This window comes from Cavia porcellus, unplaced genomic scaffold, assembly GCF_034190915.1.
Source record: "Cavia porcellus strain 051 isolate PalLab524CR breed Dunkin Hartley unplaced genomic scaffold, mCavPor4.1 scaffold_6, whole genome shotgun sequence".
In the NCBI taxonomy this organism is placed as follows: Eukaryota; Metazoa; Chordata; class Mammalia; order Rodentia; family Caviidae; genus Cavia; species Cavia porcellus.
In genome coordinates, this window is record NW_026947489.1 from 39064520 (window position 1) to 39072568 (window position 8049).

The following is an 8049-nucleotide window of genomic DNA, read 5'->3' on the forward strand; positions in this document are numbered from 1 at the left end:
GAAACAGTGGCCCTAGGAGCCAATTTAGGGCCGGGCTCTGGGGCTGCTAGGCAGAGGTGTGCTTGTGTGAGTCCTCTGGTCTCCAGCAGATGGCTAGAGCAGGGAGGGTTTTAGAAATTTGTCCGGGCAGTGGTGTCTCCCGGCCCCCATCAGCGCCATATCTGGACCTGGCTGCTGTGAAGATATGAGAGAAGCCAAGCAGCTCCCTGGGCCTCTGCGCTGGGAGTGACACAGCTATCCCCATACACAGCCAGCAAAGTCCTGAACTTCTTTGCAGCGGCCTAGCAGTGGTGTGGTCCCTAATTTGGGAGCACACATGATTTCTGTTTGCAGGGACTTTCTCTCCATATGGCATTGGACGCAGAGGAATGCTGAGGTGTGGGAAGGTGATGTTGGAGGATATGACCTGTGTGTGACCTACAGGCCACATCCCATGTGGCTGTGTCTTGTTGGAGTGATGACACTGACCTTAAGGGAAGGCACAGGTGTGAATTAACCAGAAAGCATATATTAAGATGCATTCCAGCTGGAGGTTTAGCTCAACAGCAAAAGTGCCTGCCTGGCAAGTGTGAGGTCATCCCCTGTGAGTTTGATCCCCTGTACCAAAAAAAAAAAAAAGAAAAGAAAAGAAAAACAAAAAAGCATTTCAGAATGGGAGCAGTCACTGTTTCCTGTGATCTGAGACTGCTGGGGGCGTGGTGGTGCAGGCCTATATTCCCAGCACTCTAAAAGGCCAGGCAAGAAAACGGCAAGCTTGAATCCACCATGGGCAACTTAGCAATTTTGGGAGACCCTGTCGCAGAAAGGCAGGCAGTTGGGATGTAGCAAAACCAGGGTATCATTTCCCACAAACAAACAAACAAACATCCACATAATTGAACTGTATAAGTTTTAAGAACATAATGAATGAAAAAAATCCTAAAACACCGCAAACATTTGAAACCATTTGTTTATCTTTGAGACAGGGTGTGACTTTGTACTGTAGTCTGGCCTTGAATGCACTACATGACCTGGCCTTGAACTTCTAGCAGTCCTCCTGCTTCAGCCTCCCAAATGCTGGGTTTATAGGCTGGAGCCACAATACCTGGCTGAAACCATTTTTATACAGTTGAAAACTACTAAAGTAGGAGGTGGGCATAGTGGCATATACCTGTAATCCCCATCAGTCAGGAGGCTGAGGCAGGAGGATTGCAGTGAGTTCCAGGCCAGACTGGAACTCATAGTAAGGCTACATGATGAGACCTTGTCTCAAAATATATAAGAAAAAAAAAAAAAAGCAAAAGTTTCTGAAGACCAAAAGAATGTTAGACACAAAGAGTTGCTTGGGGACAGACTGGGGTGGGCTAGGAAAATGCACACCAGAGATTGTAGAAGAGCCTTCTCTATTGTCCCAATGCCTGTCCCAGCCCTTCCTGGCCCCTTACTCCTGCCTTCAGCTTCTCCTGTCCATAGCACTTCCCCTGCCTGAAGTCTGACAACATACCCCTCTCTAGACCCTAAAATACTGCTTTGTTATCCTGTGCTCCCTTGCAGGCACCATCTTGAAAGTACTTTGTTTTTTTCTCTTCTTCAGATATATTGACAGAGTCAACCATGTTTGCTCTTTCCTCTCCCACTCACTGTGGCACGCCTCAGCCCTCCTTACTCCCCAGGAGCCATTTTCAGCAGAGCAAAGAGCTCTGTTGTTGTATACATTGACACTGCCCCAACTACATTAAAGCTGTCTCTCTCTCTCTCTCTCTCTCTCTCTGGGTGTTTTTTTTTTTTTTAGACAGGGTCTCACTATGTACTTTGGGCTCTCCTTGAGCTTACTTTCTAGCCCAGGCTAAAACTTGCAAAGGTCTTCCTGCCTCAGCTTCCCAAGTGCTGGGATTATAGGCATGAGCCACCATGCTTGGCTTAAGTCCTTCTCTAAGAAGTCACATGTTAAGGCTTTTAAAAAAATTTTAGCACCCTCCTGAAATAAATAAAAATAATGTTGTTCAGTGTTTATTGAATCAAAGGGATGGGGTGTACACATCATCAAACTTGTTAAAAAAGACCAAAGATTGATGGCCAGATGAAACCTGTACATTGCAAAATAATGGCTTGTCAGTGTAGGGGAACTGAAAGGCAGTGCTGTGGTATGGAAGGGAAGGGCCTTGGAGCTGTGTCACTGTAGACTACAAACTGGAAGAGTTGGCTCTACAGGAGAAGATGTCCAGGATGGGCTGTCTCTGCCCTCTCTTCTTTTCAGGGTAATACTGTCCATCACCTCCTGAAGTGGAGATGCCCCCTGATCTATGTCTGTAGCTGGATCCATCCTGAGCATCAGCCTGAGTCCAGCCACATGTGACACAACCAGGGTGTTTTTCTAGCCAAGTGCAACAAGCATGTACCATTGTTAGCCCTGCAAAGATGGATTTCTCCACTGTTCCTTATCCTAGCTACTGGTTACACTACTGTTTCTATTCAGGCTGAGTTCCTATTGCTTTCCCTCCCCTCAATATGTGTATGCATCTGTGCATGGAGACAGGTAGACTTTGAGAACAGGAATATACTTCTATTTTCACTCCCCTTTTTACTTACTAATGTCTTTTTTTTTTTTTTTTTTTTTTTTTTTTTTGTCTTTTTCCTTTTTATCGGTACCGGGGATCGAACTCACAACTGCCTGCTTGTAAGGCAGGTGCTTATGCTGCTGAGCTAAATGCCCAGCCCCCTTACTAATGTCTTGATCATTTTATCACATCAAAGACTTTCTAGCCAGGATGTGATGGTTCATGCATGTAATCCTAGCATTTGGGATGCTGAAGCAGGAGGATCGAAGCAAATTCAAGATCAACTTGAACTGCACAGTAAAATCATGTCTCAAAACACAACCAAAAAGACTTTTTCTTCATTTTAGTGACTGCACAGCCATCCTCTATTCACCTGCTGTATTCTACTCTCTTAAAGAAAATTGAGTTTGTTTCCTTTCATTTACTGTTAGAATAACACTGAACATATATATTTTTCTACTTATTTGCCTTTTTTTTTTTTAATCGGTACCAGGGATCTAACTCACAACCGCTGAGCTAAATCCCAGTCCCTCTTTTGTCTATTTAGATTGAATACTTAGAGCTGAACATGAGGGCTGCGAAGTATTACACACACTTGAAAAGACTCTAAGGTATATGGTCAGGTTGACCTTCCAGAAAAATGATGCCAGCAGTACATAGCACCATCCATTTGCCTGTGCTTTAATCAATTTGTTTTTAACTTTTGCCAATTTACTAGATTAGGTCTGACCCTCCAACTCTCAGCCCCTGTATGTACCCTGGACCCTCGATTATTGCCTTCAGAATAAGCTCACAACTGTCATGAGACTCACAGCTTACTTGAAAGGCAGGGAGGGAGGTGGCACAGTGTCCTCTAGGGGTAATTCTTAGTCTTCTCCACTTGCTTTATGCCTTGACTCTCCCTGTGCTGTGGTTATCCACTGTGGTTTCTAGTCTATCCTGTGTGTGGTTCCAGAATCATCTGGACTCCAGTATCTTCTCCTTTCCCTGTTTTCCTAAATTCCTCTCTCTGAGCCTCTGTCAGACCAATGATCCCTAACACTTTTGTTCTTCTCTTCCCCCCAGAAATTTTGCCTTATGTCAGCACTTCTGTTAATACTCATTTCCTCCCTCTGCCAAATGTACATAATTCTTTCTTGAACTGAGCATGGTGGCACATGGCTGCAATCAGCACTCTGGGAGGCTGAGGCAGGAGGATCCCAAATTCGAGCCCAGGCTGGCAGCTTAGTGATTTAGTGATACACTGCTTCAAAAAATTTTTAAAAGGGCTGGGGATGTAGCTCCGTGTGAAGGCCTTTGATTCAATCCCCAGTACTACAATAAATATTTTATTTTAGTCTTTTTTGAGACAAAGTCTCAAAGCTCAGACTGGCCTTGAAGTCATGCTGTAGCCCCGGCTGGCCCTGAACTCACAGTGATCCACCTGCGTCAGTCTCCTGAGTGCTGGGATTACAAATATGTGCCATCACATCTGGCTAAATAAATATTTGAAAAATTAAACGTCTCCTATACAAGAAAAAAGATTGCCTATCATCACTTATTTGATTCCCAGCACTGAGAAGAAATGAATTAATTTCATCATTCTTTTTACCCTCCAGACGACTGTGTTCTTTCTTCCTCTATAACAATCAGGTAAAGAAGTGGTTTATTTTTTTTTTTAAAAAGTGTAAATGTAGTGTGGTGATACACACTAATTCTAGCGCTTAGGAGACTGAGGCAGGAAAATTGCAAGTTCCAGGCTGGCCTGGGCTACATAGTGAGACTCTGTCTTTAAATGTTTAAAAAAATGTCTGTTGCTCTCATTTGCCTCTGGGCCTCTTGAATTATGGGTCTAGCCTTGCCTTCTGCTTAGAATGCCTGCTTCTTCCAGCTGCTGACACCACCTTCTCTCCATGAGCACCTGTGGCCTATGTGCCCTCTCTGCGTGTCCACACTTGTCTCTCTGGTTCTCATCTACTTCTGTGACTTCAGTGATTTCCTTTACACTGAGGGTTCATAGCCTTCTCTCTTGGTTGCAGACGTAATTATTCAGATGTCCGTTGGAAGTGCAACCTGGAGATGAGTCCTGAATCCCCCAAGTCCTTAAGTGAATCTGTTAGCCAGCTACACACACACACGTGTGCATCCACACGCATGCATCCACATACACACTCACACACAGAGGCACACAGAGGCAGAGAAGACCCGCTCCTCTCGCTGTCTCCCAACTCGGTTAGTATCATCTCCTACTTATCATCATCATGCTCAAAACCTTCACATTTGCACTGTGCCTCATAAATACGTACAATGATTCTGGGTCAATTTAGGAATGAATACTGCCCAAACACCATAAATATACAGTACTGTTTACCATGAATCAGGCCCTGCTATGGCCAGGTGCTTTGCATACAAAATCAGATTTCATCTTCCCGCAATAATCATGTAAACCTGGTTTACTGTTCCCATTTTTATCGATGAGGAAACTGCAGTGCTCAGGAAATCTCACAGTGTTTTGGGCAGTGTTTCACTGCCTAGTCCCTTGCTTCTTCCAAAAACCGTATCGAGTCAGTTTCCTGATTGCCTGCCCTGCCGGCACACTATGGTTGCTCTCTCTGCCTACCACTGACTTCTTAGGTCAGCCGCAGTCCTGTACCTGGAACTAACAAACCTTCTCCACTAGCATTGGCAGATTTCTTTAAAAGCATAGTTTTTGTTTTTGACACAGAGCGTCACTATGTAGCCCAGACTGCATGAAACTCATAGCAATCCCTGCATGCCAGCCTCCTAAGTGCTGGGATTATAAGCATGCACCACCACACCCACCTATGAAAGCACAGTTTTAAATATTCCTAAACTGGAGGTGTTAGTGCATGTCTATAATCCCAGCCCCTGGAGATTGTTGAGAGCTTGAGGTCAGCCTAGGCTACATAATGAATTTAAGGCCTGCCTCAACTGCATAGTGAAACCCTGTCTCAAAAAGACACACACACACACACACACACACACACACACACACACACACACAAAGACATACACAAAAATTATATATATCATTATATATGGTTCCTAGCTATAAGAACCCTAAATGGCTCCTTGTTGTAGTCAAGGATTATGAGGAGAATAATTTAGAATCAGAACATAGAATTTATAATATTTTATGATGAGCACCCAGAGTTTAACACAAGAAAGTGCAGGAAATCAATTCACAATGCTAAAGACCTGGAATATTTAGCCAAGGGCTTGAATCCCACAGTAATGTCCACATGAGTCTAGATGAAAACCTAGAGCCCATGACAATGCCTCCCACGAGTCCAACTGGAGGTCTAGAGCCCAAACGAAGGACTCACACCAGTCTGTTTTACAGATCCATTCTGGGAAGGCCCAAAAGTCTATGCCAGGGGGATGAAGGAGCTGTGCTGGTAGATTGAGGGTTCTATACTAGAGCTGAGAAGTCACTCATAACAAAGATCAGGGCTGTCCTGAAAAGCACCACAGCCATCCTCAGTGACACAGAGGTCCCGAGCTCCTGCACTGCTAAGAATAGTCGAGTACATGCCAGAAAGCCAACATGACAAGTTTGTCCTGGAAATTAAGTGGCACACATCTTCCCCTCTGGAGCCAGGAAGAGATGCTCGATATAAGGACCAGAGCTCCCCCAAAGTGAACCACAGGCACTCTCACCAACAAGGTCTCCAGCTCCTCTGATGACAATAGTGGAACTCACACTGGGGAAGCTAGTCATGACGAACTCCTCCAAGAGAACCACAACTCAACAACACATAGAATCCACAATGCCTCACTCATCTTCTCCATGTCTCTATTTATGCTGGCAATTTTCCTCAGGTGGACCATCTATGCTCAGCACCATGCTGATTTAATCCAGCTGGTGTTAAATTGATGACCAGTTTTTAATCCATAACACTCCTATTGCCGAATGAGGTTCTAATCCTTTGGTTTAGCATCCAAAGTGCTCACCATCCTTCTAGCCTAGGGCTGAGATATGGCTCTGGTAAAGTGCTTGCCCATTGTCTAGCAAGTCCTGGATTCCCAGCACCTCTGTGTGTGTGTGTGTGTGTGTGTGTGTGTGTGTGTGTGTGTGTGTGTGTAGCTTTACAGCCTACCACTTTTGTGAAATTTCTAGTCTATCTAGCTGAGACCATGAACCTTCCACACACCCTATAAGTTCTCAGTTTTGCTGTTGCCCACCTTCACCTTTTTAATTTCCAGTGCTGGGGTTCAAACCCAGGATGTTATGCCTGCTACGCAAGTCCTCTATCACTGAGCCCTATCCCCAGTCCCCTTTTAAGTTTTTATTTTTTATTTTTATTTTTTACAGTTCTGGGGACGAAATCTAAGGCCTTGTGCCAGGCATGCACCAGGAAAATGCTCTACCACTGAACTATCTCCTTAGTTTTTGTTTTTATTTTGAGACAGGATCTCACTAAATTGATCATCATGGCTTCCAATTTATAATCCTCCTGCCTCAGCCTTCCAAGTAGTTGGGATTACAGATGTGCACTAAGCTTGACTATTGCTTCTCTCTTTGCTTCCTCTTTGATTCCCCACCTAATTCCCTAGCTCAGACATTTGTTGAACTCCTACCCACACTTAAAGTCCAATTCAGATGTCACAGGTGCCATCTTTCCATAAAGACCTTTTGAATCCTCCAAGGCAGCCATCCCCTACTTTTTGGCACCACGGGCTATTTTTATGAAAGACAATTTTCCCACAGATATGGGTGTGGGGAAGGTTTCAGGATGGTTCAAAGGAGCCCCTACCTAGATCCCTGCGTGGCAGTTCACGGTAGGGTTTGAGCTGTCTGAGAATCTCATCACTTCGGATCTGACAGGAGGCAGAGCTCGGGCATGGCGAGTGTGAGGTGGGCAGTGGCTGTCATTGCAGAGCTTCCCTCACTGAACAGAAACCCTTATCTAGCAGAATGAAGCTGCTGTCAGCTTATTTTTTTAAGCATTTTTTTTTTGTCTTTTTCATTTTTATCGGTACCGGGGATTGAACTCACGACCGCCTGCTTGCAAGGCAGGTGCTTATGCCGCTGAGCTAAATACCCAGCCCCTAGCACCCTTATTTTTGCCTTTATAACATTTTTCATCTCTGAGGGGTTTTTTGATTGTTGTTGTTTTTTGTTTGTTTGTTTTGAGATAAATTCTTGCCATGTAGCCCAGCCTGGCACTGAACTCATAGCAGCCCTCCTGCCTCAGCCTCCCGAGTGCTGGGATTCCAGTGGATTCTGACATAAATTAACACAGTAGGTTCTGTCCTGAATGCTGGATAAGGAGAAGAAGAATCTGATGTGAGGTCGGGGTCTGGCTCAAGCTCTGGCCCACCTGGCAAACTGTGACTTGGGGATAGTTGCTTGGCCTCTCTAGAGTCTCTGCAATTGTGCTCTGTAAAGCTGTGAGGATTAAATAGAAGGCAAGAAAAGAGCCTGAGACCATGGGGAGTGTGAGGTGGGCAGTGGCTGTGACTTGGGGATAGTTGCCTGGCAAAGACTTAATATTATTAGGGTTCATCA